This window comes from Sturnira hondurensis, unplaced genomic scaffold (genome assembly GCF_014824575.4).
Source record: "Sturnira hondurensis isolate 20B ecotype Veracruz unplaced genomic scaffold, ASM1482457v3 Scaffold0000867, whole genome shotgun sequence".
NCBI classification, from domain to species: domain Eukaryota; kingdom Metazoa; phylum Chordata; class Mammalia; order Chiroptera; family Phyllostomidae; genus Sturnira; species Sturnira hondurensis.
The window spans coordinates 3,084,196-3,097,718 of NW_028073498.1; the positions used below are offsets into that span (position 1 = coordinate 3,084,196).

Sequence of the window (13,523 nt, forward strand, 5' to 3'; positions counted from 1 at the left end):
TGCACCTATGACCAGCTCGGGATCGGGGAGGCAGCTTTGCTGGTTCTAGCTGGGCTCTTTGCTCTCTGGGGCCTTGGCTGGGACAACTGGGCTGACTCTGCCCCACTCTACGTGCCTCTCATCCTCCAGCAGGCTGGTTCAGCTTATTCACAGTGGTCAGCAAGGCTATGAAAGAGCTAGCAGAAGCATGCAAGGTCTCTCGAGGTCTAGGGTCAGAACTGGCATAGCATCACTTTTGCCACGTTCTACTTGACAAAATAAGGCATATAACCAAGTCCAGATTCAAGGCAGGAAGTAGACTCTTCCTCTTGATGGGAGAAACTGTACAATCACATTAGGAAGGGCACAGAAACAGGGAGGTATGAAGGGTTGTGGCCATTTTTGCAATCAACCACATATAGTGAGCCGCATAAGCAAGCTGTGAAATGATATGGAACAGTGGCCCTGGCTGGTATGGCTCAGCTGATTGAATGCTGGCCTGTGAAACAAAGGGTTACTCACTGGTTCAATTCCCAGTCAGGACACTTGCCTGGGTTGCAGGACAGGTCTCCAGTAGGGGGGCGTGTAAAAGGCACCAAACATTGATGTTTTACTCTCTCTTTCTCCCTCCCTTCCCCTCTCTCTAAAAATAAATAAATAAAATCTTTAAAATTTAAAAAAAAAATATGAAACAGTGATCACTTCCAAAGAGTAGAATCTATATGGACGGGCAGGTTGGACCTTCTCTTTTACTTTATTATACAGGGTGGGGCAAAAGGAGGTTTACAGCAGTTCATATGGAAAATAATACAATAATTAATAAATAATAATACAAGAATAAACTGTTTCCTATCTCACAATTGTAAATCCACTTTTTGCTTCATCCTGTATGTCCTTTCATGATACTTTAGTTTTGCTTCAAAAATGAAATATTGCAGTTTTTAAAAAAATAAAGAATTTATCCTCCAGGTGCTTTTTTCAGACTCGTGAGATGAAACATGTGAAGGGAATCCACCCGGCACTCACCGTTTGCTCTAGTGAGAGAGCAGAAGCAGCCACAATGAACCCCGGTGACTTCCAAGGCCCCCGCACAACAGAATCCTGTTCACAGTGAAGCAAAGAATCAGTCAGCCTGAAGGGCTTGGATATATTGCAGGGTGTATAAAGTGAAAGCTGCGAGGTGGGATTAGCCTCAGCTGCGCCCGTTTTTGTGTAAAGGGCATCACCATCTCTGGAAGGGTATACAACACAGCAGCCCTGGCTGCCTGGGGGTGGGGGTGGAGGGGAAGCAACATTCTCCTTGTGCTCTTTTGTGCTCTTAAGATTTTGTATCGTGTGACAATGGCTCCTCTTCAAAAATAAATAGAAAGGGACTTCTGGCCAAGATGGAGGCGTAGGATGCACAGCCAGCAAGACACCAGGCATGGTTCTCAAGCAGATCCATACCTGTGTGCCTCATAAGCAAATTACCTGAAACTCTGAAAAATAAATAAATGAATGAAGGCATAAATAAATAGAAAGACAGAAGTTTGAATATGATTTGTCTTTAAGGTAGACCAAAGTTTTAGGAAGAAAAAGTTCTTTTTGAAATGCTGGGGGAAGGGAGGTAAAAGATGACACAGATTTTGTTCCAGCCACTGACTCACTCCGTGACCCTTGGGGAAGTCGGTGCCTGGCTGTCTCTGAGCATCAGTTTCCATCAGCTCTAAAATGGGCCAAGTATCCCTGGCTCTCCCCCAGGTCCCTGTGAGCAGGGACCAGTGCCACTGTGTCGGACAACTGCAGGCTGTGCCATTCACATCACAGTCCATGTGGCGGGTGCCCCTTGCAGTTGTGCGGTGCACGACCTAGGCAACGACGAGAGGAGGCAGCCCTGATGTGAGGCTCAGCTGGGATAACAGAGCAGAGGGAGCCTTGGATGTCGTGAGGACAAGGGTGTGCGTGTGCAAGTGTGCATGACACATTCCTCTGAGTGGGTGTATTCTTTCTGCTGGCACGTCCTGTGGACATGGACTTGGCAGGTGGGACGATCATTTCTTCCCCCAGGTTCCTGGGTCCTCTAGGAACTATGCCTGAGAAGAGAAGGAGCCACACTGCAGGCTGCTAAGGCCTCTCTCTCCACCTCTGGGGGCTCAGCCACCAGACAAGCTGTTTCCTCAGACCCTTCCCATGTAGGGCTCAGTCTCCATCCCCAAGGCCGTGATGCAAGGATAGAATTCCTCACACACCACCATGCTTTCTGCTTTTCCAAGTGCGGAGCTCTTAGCCAAGTCAGAGAGACTCGAGCTCAAATCCCAGCTCTGACACTTACTACCCCTGGGACCTCTGAGACTCGGTCTTCCCAGCTGTGAGGCAGAGGAACAAATCACGACTGCCTCACAGGGGCACTGTGAGAGTGAAAGGCCGGGCACACAGTAGGCACTTAGTCAGTGCCAGCTCCTGGTACCGCCTCTCCTGACTTCTCACGTGATTGACCCCCACAATGGCATATGTTTACAAAGACATAAAACGAAGAGATAGAACGGAGAGAAGGAAACACACATGGGCACTCCTAGCAGTGGTTATCCTAGGAATGGGAGGGGCCATTAACAAGGGACTCCTAAGCATGATTTTTAAATTGGCAAAAACCCCAGTAAAAGAAATCTCTATTCTCAAAATGTAGAAGTAGAGTTTAAAAGAAATGGGTGGAGCAGAGGGAATTTTCAGGCAGTAAGACTACTTTGTGTGGGACTGTAAAGTGACAGGTACACAGCTCTGGCGGGACAGGCAATGCGTGTGTGGGGGCAGGGCATGCGTGTGAGATTTCCGACCCTTCCTCCCAATTTTGCTATGAACCTAATACTGCTATAAAAAAGAAAGAAACAAAGAACAAGTGAAACCCACAGAGGGCACATATGCACAGTATACAGGAGGGGGCCTCCGAGGCCTGGGAGATGTTTCCCTAGTGTGGGACAGACAGCGTGGGGAGAACGCTGCGGCAGCAGGCAAAGGCCTGGGTTTGAGTTCCGGGTGTTTCTGCCCCCGGCCAGCTGCTGCGTGCCCAGGACAGGGCTGGTGCAGGTAAACATTCAGGCGCCTTTCTTGCCTGGCCCAGGCTCTCTCATCAACCACACGGCCTCCTCCACATGCAGGGATTCGTGACACAATCCCTCACATGTGAAGAAGACACCACCGCCTTATACCTTCAGCAAGGAAAAAGGTCTCTAAGGTCAAGGCCATGGGGTTTGAGGGAGGCAGTGTGGTGGGAGAAAGACAACCACATGCAGAGGACTCCAGCCAGCAAGTCCCCAGGCCAGCAGTTGCTGAGGGCCTCGGCCGAAGGTGATCTTCAATTCACATCCCAGCAGCCCAGCTCCGTAGATCAGAGAAAGCCACATAGCTGACACCAGGCACACGAGGCTGGGCCACACTCCAGGGCCTCACAGCCCTCTTTAGGAGTGGAGAAGCCAGGAGGCCCACAGCCACCTCCTTCCCGGTGGCACACCACAGCCCCAGCCTCTCGGTTGAGTGTGACCTTTCCTGGCCCCGACCCTATCTGCCCCATCAGATTCTGACGATCCAGGTTTCTGACAGGCCCCGGAGGCTCTCTAGGTCAGGGTCTGCAGGGCAGGGGTTTGGGGGATGCACTGAGGCCAAGACTGGGAGACTTCTGGACCAGTGTGCAAAGTGACCACCCCTCAGAAGTGCACCAGGCCTCCTTAGGAGCCTTTTAGTCCAGGCCTCCAGAGTTCACCAGGGGCAGGGCCAGCAGATCCAGGAGTGATGGCAAGATCACCAGGCACCTGGCAGGAAAGGAAGACAGGTGTCTTCTGGAAAGCTGGCCAGCCTAAAATCCACGGGAGGAGAAAATGTACAAGAAGTGGCTTTTCTGGGCTCCTTCACCTGAGCCCAAAGGCAGGAAGCGGGCTCAGGCAAGTGCATGGTAAGTGGGTGCCAAGGCCCCTCCGCTTTCCATCCAGCTTCTGCTGGGCCCAGCTGAGTGCCCTTGGGTGCAGCAGTCACTGCCCGACAAATCAGTGAAGCAGGAGTGAGCACCCTGTGGGCAGAGGCCATTACCGCCCTACCCAGCTTAGGGACAGGGTCAAGGGGAGGAGACGGGGGATCACGGGCAAAAGACCCCCTCAGGAATGGCTGGTGGCCGTCATGGCTGAGAGTTTGTTCAGGTAGTCTAGGCTTGAGTCCTGACTCTGCCCCTTGACTACTTGTCTTTATGGGCAGGTGACTTTATTTCCGAGACTCAGTCTTCACCCATAAAACGGGGATGATATAAAACGTAGAGTGGTCCTGTGTGCCAGTTGCTTGCACACAGGAAGCCCTCCTTCAGCACAGCCCCATCAGTCTCGCCACGGTTGATAGCAGCCATTATTTTATGGTGATTTGTGGTAATTACAACCATCATATGAGCAACTCCCTCTGCTTTAATTCCCTCATTTGTAAAACGGGGACCATAAAAGGGCTGACATCATAAGGTTGCTGGGGGATTATATGAGTAAGAGTTTCTGGCACAGGGCGAGCACTCAGTAAATGTTTGTCACGGTTGTTTTTACTGTTTTATTATCACTGTTGTTGTCATCTCAGCCCTGGAAAAGCTCGACAAGCCAGCCCAGGCTTGTCCAGGAAGGACACATTCACACGCCTCAACGGTAAGCGGAGATTCGGGGAAGCGAAGCCCTTGGCACAGGTCACTGAGCGGGCCCGCAGAGGGGGGTCCCGACCGCTCCCTACCCCTCCCGCTCCAGTTCACACCGCCCGCCCCCCGACCTCGCCCCGCCCCCATCGGCAGGCGTCTGCTCCTCTTTGGAGCGGGCCGCAGCCCGGGCAGCGGGCCCCGGGCCAGGGCGGCAGAGGCTGCGGCGCACGCGGGGCTGCACGTGGGCGCCCACGGGAAGAGCCGCACGTGTCGGGCCGCGGCAGGCCGCCTGCGCGCGGAAGGCCGGGCAGGCTGCTGCGGGCCCCTGGCGCTCGGCCCCGGGGGCTTCCGGGGCGTCCGCCCGGTGGGGAGCGGAGGCTGCTAACACCGACCCGCCTGCCGGACACAGGCCTGTCCCGCTTCCGCCCACAGCAGCCTTCCCAGAGCTCTGACTCCCCAAGTCGCGGCCGCCGAAGGAAAATCAGAATGGCAGCCGCAATCGTCCTCGCTGTCTTCCTTTCCTTCGCTCCCCACCGTGTCGTGGGCAGCTCTTGTTGGCTCCCTGTCTAGCACTGAGTGCAAATCCAGCAGCTTCTCCACACCTCTGCTGCTCCTGGGTGCCCCGCCACCATCCTCACCCCACGCCGCGACCCTTGTCTTGCTGCACAGCTGGCACAGCTGCCGCTGCCAGTGCAACGGCTGTAAGCCATATTCTGTGTTAAAAGAAGAAAAAGGGGATTGTATGAACTTGCATTTGCACAAGGGAGCCACCCTATCCTGGTAGCTGCCATAGAGACATTTATAAAGGTGGAGCCCAAAGCCTGTAGGAGGGGTGTCCAGCTTCTGGCCTCTCTGGGCCACACTGGAAGAAGAGTTGTCTTGGGCCACACATTAAATACCCTGTGACACATAATCACACACAAAAAAATCTCATAATGTTTTAAATAAGTTTACAATTTTGTGTGGGGTCCCATTCCCAGCCATCCTGGGCTGCATGTGGCCGGTGGAACACAGGTTGGACACCCCTGTACAGTTTGGAGATCCCTTAAGGAAAATAATAGAAAATTAGGTCCAAAAGGTAAGATTTAGAGTGAGAAAAGGAGTCATAGAAAATTAGAACTTTTAGAAAGCTGACAAATGCCATAAACATCATAAACCAGAAAAATAACACAAAATTTTTTTATTAATCAACTGTCTGACATTCCTTTATAATCCCTTCACCCAGCACTTCACTGATCACCTTCATATGATGACCATTCTCTCATTTTGTTTATAGGTAATTAAAAGATCACTGTCTTCCCTTTAGCATGGCCTATCAAATAGAGCTTTTACTACTACCGATTGTTCAGGAAGGTTTCAGCTTCACATGATGTTCTTGGAAACGTTTTATGTAAACACACATGTTTCAGCACCATTGTTAAGCTTTCATATTTGGTCTGTTGTAGAGACGTGTGTTGTTTTTAGTACAGCTGGAAGTTTGTGCCCTACACACATGGAAATCTGATCTTGCATTTTGCATGATCCTCCCCGAAGAAGAAAGAAAATGTGTTGTTTTTATGGTATATTCTGCATTATTCAGTCTACTCCCACAGAAGAAAACTCGGTTTGGATTAGGGGTGGACAATAGCAACAAGAAGCAAATAGCCCATTTATAATTTCACGTGTCCGATCGGTAGGAAGAACTTTCTGCAGAATAGCTTCTGGTTCTGTACGTTTCAGGCCCGATTTTCCTTCGCCATTTGCACGCTTTCTGTGCTGGGTGACATAAAGCGTACTCATGTGGTGAGACGAACTACAAACCAGCATCTCTGAATCACAGTCCAGGTGAGCAGGCACAGTGCACTGTAGGGAGGCAGCCTTCTACACCAAGGTTGCTGACTTTGAACCATAGGCATTTATATCAGTAAACTCAAATGGAGTATATCCACAACTTAACTTCCCCTAAACTGGATCCTCTTAGTTGCTTGCAGGTGAAATATATTACTTCTGAGAATTTTGCACACACAGCCGTTGGATGGGCTGGGCTCCACCTGGCAATAGGAAGGAGGCTGTGCACAGAAGAAATTCTAAAACCTTCTTTTCTAAGTGTGATGATCTAAACGTGTGTGTCCTCCACCATCCTGCCCAAATTCATATGTTGAATCCTCATCCCCAAAGATGATGGTTATTGGGAGGTAGGACCTTTGGGAGGGAATTAGGTCGTGAATGGATTCGTGCTTTTATCAAAGAGGCTCCAGAGAGCTCCCTAGTCTCTTCCACCAGCTTGGAACATAAGAAGTCTGAGGCCAGGAAGAGGACCCTCACATGACCATGCCAGTACCCTGATCTTGAACTTCAAGCCCCCAGAACTGAGAGCAATAAGTTCCAGTTGTTTATAAGCCACCCAGTCTGTGGTATTTTGTTATAGCAGCCCAAACAGGCTAAGACACTGAGATCTACAGAAAATCCAACTCTGGGTCACAACTTCCTTACCTGTAAAATGGGGTAATGATAATAACAGTGCCTTCCTGGTGAGTAAATTATTTTATGAAAAGAACTTAGAACCATTTCTAATATGTAGTAGGTACTTACTAAACATTTGCTGACTTGGATGACCGATGAAAGAGACTTGTAAACTACAAAATTAATGCCATTCAAATTTTTTAGTCCACTTAACAGTTGGCGTAAGCCAAACTAATTCACTGAAGCCGTTGCATAGCAGATTTGTAAAAGCCTGGTTATAAAAAGAGAAGTAAACTTGTCTGTTGTAGCAGATGGGACTGAGGCCCTCCCCAGAGGGGGGAGCTGGGAACATCTTGAAGAAGTAGCTACTCACCCTCCACTCACAGCAAGGAGTGGAGTGAGCTTGGGGAGTGTGGTGGGGGCCAGGCTTAGGCAGGTGAGCAGGGAGTCAGACATAAAGGGTACTTTTAGCCAGGATATTGGACATGGTTTTTTTCCTAAGTACATAGGATTTCAAAGAAAATCCCACATTCTGGTGTTGCCATGGCCTGGACACTTTTTAGAGTGGTGTTGAGAGAGAAATCAAGCATTGATAGAGCACCCACTCCCGGGCTCCTGGGCAGGGCCTTTCACAGCCGTTTCCCCATTTGATTCTTACATGGCAGCGGGCCGCCACCTGATTCCCATGCAACAGCTGAGCAGCGGAAGCCCGGAGAGGTGGGGTGATTCATCCCAGGTTGCAGGGCTAAAAAGTGGCGGGGGCCAAGTCTGGCTCCTGTCCTCCTGTGACACAACTTCATACCACTTCCTAAAATGGGCGTGGATTCTTTACCGTTGATAAAGTGCTTGTTATCTGCACTTTATCGCATGTGCCATTACCGGGTGCTCCCGCCTCTCTGCAGTGGCCTGGGAAGTGTTTCTGAGGCCTTGCATTGACTAGTCACAGCCTGAGAGCTGCTCTTTCTCCTCGGTTTTCAGCAGCTACTCTTCGAACAGGACCACTGCAACCCAAACTCCGGGTTGCCGCAGCTGACACCATGGAGGCTGGAGGAAGGTGCTGCTGGCCCGTAAAACATGTTTGGGAAAATCAGGAAAAGACTTCCTTTGCTCAAGACACTTGGCTTCCAGCTTCCAGAAAAGTGTTGTAATAACGACTGTGTTAGAGCTCCTAGGAGGCCATCTTGCAAAAATGATCCTCGCACATGTGAGTCTGTGCTAGCTTCGCTGTGAGGTGCTCCCTCAGCTGCAGTGCCCCTGGGCAACACGCAACGTGAACGCCTGATGCAAATGAGTTTGACACCCTGGGATCAAATAGGTAGAAGTGGAAAGCTATGGGTCCCGGCAGAGTGGAGATCAGTTTGGAAGTGGCCACACCAGACCACATACAGACACACGCTGCGCCCCAGGGGTAACCACGGCTGCCCAGGTTTTCCTAGAACTGCCCAGCCCATCAGGACAGCGGGTTCCAGTTCACCTCACTGTGACCGTGCTGTCCACACTCAGTGCCACCACTGCCCCCACCCCCATTGCATGGTCACCTGCTCTGGGGTGTGAACTGTGCTGGGCAGCACTGGCTGCCCACATAAGTCCCCCTGGCGCCGTGAGAGGTGGCCCCTGAACTGTCCCCCTACAAGAACCCTCACCTACACTGTGGGCACCACAGGGCTCCGGTGCTCAGCAGCCCCACGGTCCCCGTGTGGCCAGTGCCATCTCCAAATGCCAGGGGCTCACCTTTGCAGTCTTCCAGCTCCTAAATTTAGAAGTGTGGATTAAATCCAAACAAATGGAGGGTTATGTAACTTTATGTCCCTCTTTACTGTCCCTCCCCTTGGAATAATCAGCCTTAATCAGCTAATGACAGGGCCCTGAATGCAGCCCCAATCCTCAGAGATGCTATTAGGCTTACATAAGGAGTGACATTGGCCTGGTGTATTATAAGGCTTTAGAATACACTCTTACTCTCTTTCCTCTCTGCCCCTCACCCACAGATTCCAGCACAGACACATCCACGCGCACCCATCCATGCTCACATACTCCCCCCAACATGTCCATCAAATGCCGAAGCTGCTTAACTAGTCTGGAATCAAATACATGCAAGCTGAGAGAAGGCTTTACCCATAGAGTGGTTCAAATTTACTGTTTAAAAATAAATCACTTCAATCCATAATGGCAGCTAACCCAGGAAAGAAGGGAGTACTTTGCATAGAATTATAGACTGAGGGATAAGGGAAATACAGGGAGGGAGAGTCGAGAACTTCCTAATCATCAGAACTGTGTAGCAACAGATGGCCAGCTTGAGGAAGTAATGAGCTCCCTGTCACTGGAGGTGAGTCAGCAGAAGTGGGGGATAATGGGTAAGGATTCCTGCGCTGAGCAGAGACTGAATAGTAACTGACATTTTTACACAATCAGTTTTGTGCCAGGAATTGTGCTCTGTAGGCATTATAACAAAGATGGCAAAAAGGTTTAATCTCAAATGCCAAATCTCATCTATTGGGAATGGCTGTCTGGAGCTCTGGGCACACAGAAAGCGTCTGAGGCTCAGGGAGAAAGAATATCTTGATCTACCCACAATATCTTCCATGGGGCAAAAGAAGAAAACAGTTATGTTGATCAATTAGCGATGTGTGCCATTGATGCAAAATAACAGCAGGTATGCTGTTTATTAATGGTCTGTCTTGTCACTGATTAAGCCCTTCATAGATGAGGAAATTGAGATTCAGAGGTTCACAGTTGGTAAGTGGCAGAACCACAATTTGGATCCAGACATGGCTCCGAAGCCTGTGCTCACGGCCCCTACACTATTCTGCCTCTCAGTGATGAAAGGAATGGCCTGGGACTGAACGTGCAACCACCAGCCCACACGGCACCCTGGTTTTCAAACGCCGCAGGCATCTGAGCGTAAGCTCCAGGAGGTTACCTACTGGGTCTACAGGATGCCTCCAGGAGAAAGCAGGTGTGCCACTCCCTGACCCTGGACAGACCCTCCACACCCCCGACCCATCTCTGACTCCCAGCAACACTGAAAGCGACTGTCCCCACTGCATGGGTGAGGAAACTGGGGCAACTGAGTATGGACCATTTATCCTTCTCAGGTGCTGTGCTTGGGGCGCATTCTACAGCGTATGCAGTGCAGAAAACCAGGGAGGGCAAGGTGGCCATGGCAGGGACTCAGCAGGCACCACGTGCCTGCCTCTCAGCCCAGCTACACGCAGGAGCTGGCTTCTCAGCCCCATCTGCACCAAGTCAGCTCTCTGAGCCTTGAACTTTCTAATTGTCTTTCATGGCAGGGAGAAACTGATCCTTCCCAGCCACGTGACACCCTCTCTTGGCACCTTCACATTGCTAGTCCCACAGCCGGACTCCATCAGTCCTCTTTTCCTCTTCCTGCAGGCTACTTTTCAACCATTTCTCATTCCCTTCTCATCAATCATCCGTCCTTCCTGTCCCAGGGGCCTCTCTCTCCAGTCCTTTCCTTCAACTTCTATCCCTACCACTTCCTTTCAGGGTGGGACAGCTTTTCCCCAAATCCTAGCTACAAAACAAAACCACCATGAGAACAGATTTCAAATGGGGCCGTGCGAAGACCTTATGCTTACAAGGTCCTAGAACAAGAAAGAGAGCAGGTATGGGCTGGTCCTGACCCCAGGGATCCCCTCTCCTGTGTGAAGTCAGGGGAACGGAGATGGCAAGGGCAAGGCACACACATTAAGGCCACTCAGGACCTTGGCCAGGCCTTTGGGGTTGCATAAGCCAGAGGGTGTGGCTGCTTTTGTGTTCTGTGCAGCTGGTGTCCTGGGACTGTGCCGGCAGCGGGTAGGGGCCGAGCTGTGGAGGCCTGGAGACCTGGTGTCGCCTCCCCTGCCGACACTTCACCTTGGATCTGCTTCAAAGTGGTTAAAGAGGTTTACTGACCGGACACAAGTGCCCCCACCTTTCAGATAAACCCCCAAGGCTCACCATCACAAAGAGATAAGTCAGGGGTAAGGTTTCCGTTTGTGAATGGTGGACCTTGCACTGCTGCTTCTGGGCAGAACTTGGGCTTTTCTTCAGCGCTTGCTAACTTGGAGCTGCCGGTAAAAGTCACCAAGACCAGTTGTTTGCAAATTCTTAGGATCAAGTTGCTTTCTGCAAACGAACTCTTTCTCGGAACCCCAGTCCAGAAGACGGGTTTGAAAACCTGGAGATGTTGAGGTGCGATGGCCCTGTGACCCCTCCAAAGTGACATGCAAAATTATTTGTGTGCGTGAGTTTTCTTTGGGCAGGAGTCTGTAGTTATCTTGATTCTTCCAGGGCTACTTACCCCCGGGAATGGTTAAGAGGGACTGGAAGCGCCTGCCGACAGTCTAGGATACTGTGATTGTCACATCTATTTTTGTCACCTGTTTGCCTTTCTAGCTGGGTGTTGCTCCAGCTGACATTTAAATGAGTTTGCATTTGCAGAGCCCGCACCAACTGGCACTTCGGGTGCAGTGCGGGGCGAGGAGGGGGGCCTGGACCTGACAGATGGAAGGGGAGTGGCTGCCGGGGATTAAAAATGAGGTTCCAGATGATCAGGAGTTGCCTAGGAGCATCTGAAGTGCTCTAAGTGCTACAGAGAGAGCTGGAATGTGGGTGGGATAGCCCTTGTTCTAGTCTCTCTTTCCTGGTGTGCTGTGTGGCTGTGGACAAGACCCTTTCCCTCTCTGTTTTCAGCTGTACGGTGAGGACCAGTGTCTCCCCCAATGTGAAGCATGGGCACACAACATGGCCTGAAATAAATAACATCTGCTCACTCGCAGAGGAAGTGATCGGCGTGGGGCCGGGCATCCTCAACACCTAGTTAACCCCTGTGGAACTCCCTGGCAGAGACCCAGCCGACCTGGCACTCCGGGTAGACAGCAACGTCTGGTTGGACTGTGATGTATGTGGTTTTCTGGGCATTGCTGTATTCTATTTATGCACAGTGCCCTTTCCAGCAGTGATATGAATGAGGTCTTTTCAAGTAAAGAATGGACATGTGGCAATTTGACACAAAACATTGAGAAAATGATCACACAGGAAGAATGTGGATATGATAAAAATGTGGGGTTGGGTGAAAACACCCAAAGCTGGGGAAGACTTAGGCAAGTCAATCCACTGGGTCCTAAAAAGCACTGTCATGCTGGACCCCCATCCACCCAATCCCTGGAGAGGGTCCCAGGGCCCAGGCCCTGCCAACAACCCCAGAGCAGTGAGGGCCGGGTGTGGGGAGGAGGTTTCTGAGCAAAGGCCTTGGGTTGCAGTAAGGAGCCAAATACACGTCTCAAACTGGATGTACATACGCCTCTGGGGTGCCAGGATCTGGTCTGTGGAGTTGGTGAAGCCCTGAAAATTGAGGACAATGAAAATCATCTTCTGAGTGGTTTAAGGTGTTATCCATGTAACAAAAACCAGTGCGGCTGTATCATAGAAGAGAATGCAAACTTTACAACCACTTTGGGAAATGTCCACAGGCCCCAGGCAGTAGCTAAGCTGGACTCTGGCGTCAGGCCATCTGGGTTTGAGTCCCGCATCACCTGTGTGAACTTCAGAAACTCCCCTGGATGGCTAGGAGTCCAGCCTGCAGGCAACAGAAGTGGGCTCAGCTAACTGCACCCAAAGATACCGGGCCTTATTTATTGGGAGGATGGGTGGTCACTCTTCAGAGTCTCAGAATCAGCAGCGCTCAGAGGAGGGGCCTGGGGCAAGTACAGCAGGAAGAGTCTTCAAGGTGAAGATGGGCCTCGGGATCCGAACAGCAGAGTCCCGGGAGAGAGCGCCCACGCCTGGGTCCTATGCCTATGCCTTAGTCAGAGGAGTCTTGGTCAGACTGCCAACACTGGGGGAGGGAGGTTCCCCAAAGGGAAATTGGGGTGTCCTTCCATAAAAAGGGGTGAAGAATGCTAAGCTGGCCAAGAAACGAAAACAAAGGTATACCCACTCATTTTGTCTAGTTTTCTCTGCAAACAGGAATGAAATCAGTCAGGCCTTTGAGGGCGATTGAGGGGATTAAATGATGTCACCATGGAAGGGCCTGGCTCTCAGCAACTGACACTCCATAAATGTCAGTGACTGGGTTTTTTTTTAATTGTTTGTTATAAAAGGACACAAAAACAAGCCACAATGGGCCAGATGTGAGCCTAACGAATGCCACATGTTCCCTGTGGTTACAGCCACAGAGGCTTGAGGTTGGCAGATGTGGGTTCAAATCCTGGCTTCACCACTGAGTAGCTGTGAGGCCCCAGGCCAATGACATCAGCCCTCTGAGACCCAGTGTGGACATCTGGCTGCCAACAGCTGCCTGAGCACAAAGCCCAGTGTCTCGACAGCAGACAGCGGCACAGCCGGCCCAGCACAGCCGGGCCAGGGGGCCCGGGGGCAGGTGAGCAGTCCAGCCTTCCTTTCCCAGTGTAACTCTGGGAGCCCCACCTTAAGCGAAGGGCAAGAGCTCTTGGGTAACCTTGATTGATCC

At 51.1% G+C, this 13,523-nt stretch overlaps 1 long non-coding RNA gene across 3 annotated transcripts; it reads left to right on the forward strand.

Moving 5' to 3' along the window:
• Positions 1–4,708: 4,708 nt before the first annotated feature.
• Positions 4,709–12,053, forward strand: LOC118990628 (uncharacterized). 3 transcript variants are annotated; one of them, XR_005067275.1, is made up of 2 exons: positions 4,709–5,310; positions 11,747–12,053. It is a non-coding gene; the product is annotated as an uncharacterized LOC118990628 (long non-coding RNA). The 3 variants fall into 3 exon arrangements; XR_005067276.1 differs by lacking the exon at positions 4,709–5,310 and adding an exon at positions 9,728–11,297; XR_005067274.1 differs by lacking the exon at positions 4,709–5,310 and adding an exon at positions 9,728–11,293.
• The last annotated feature ends 1,470 nt before the right edge of the window (positions 12,054–13,523 follow it).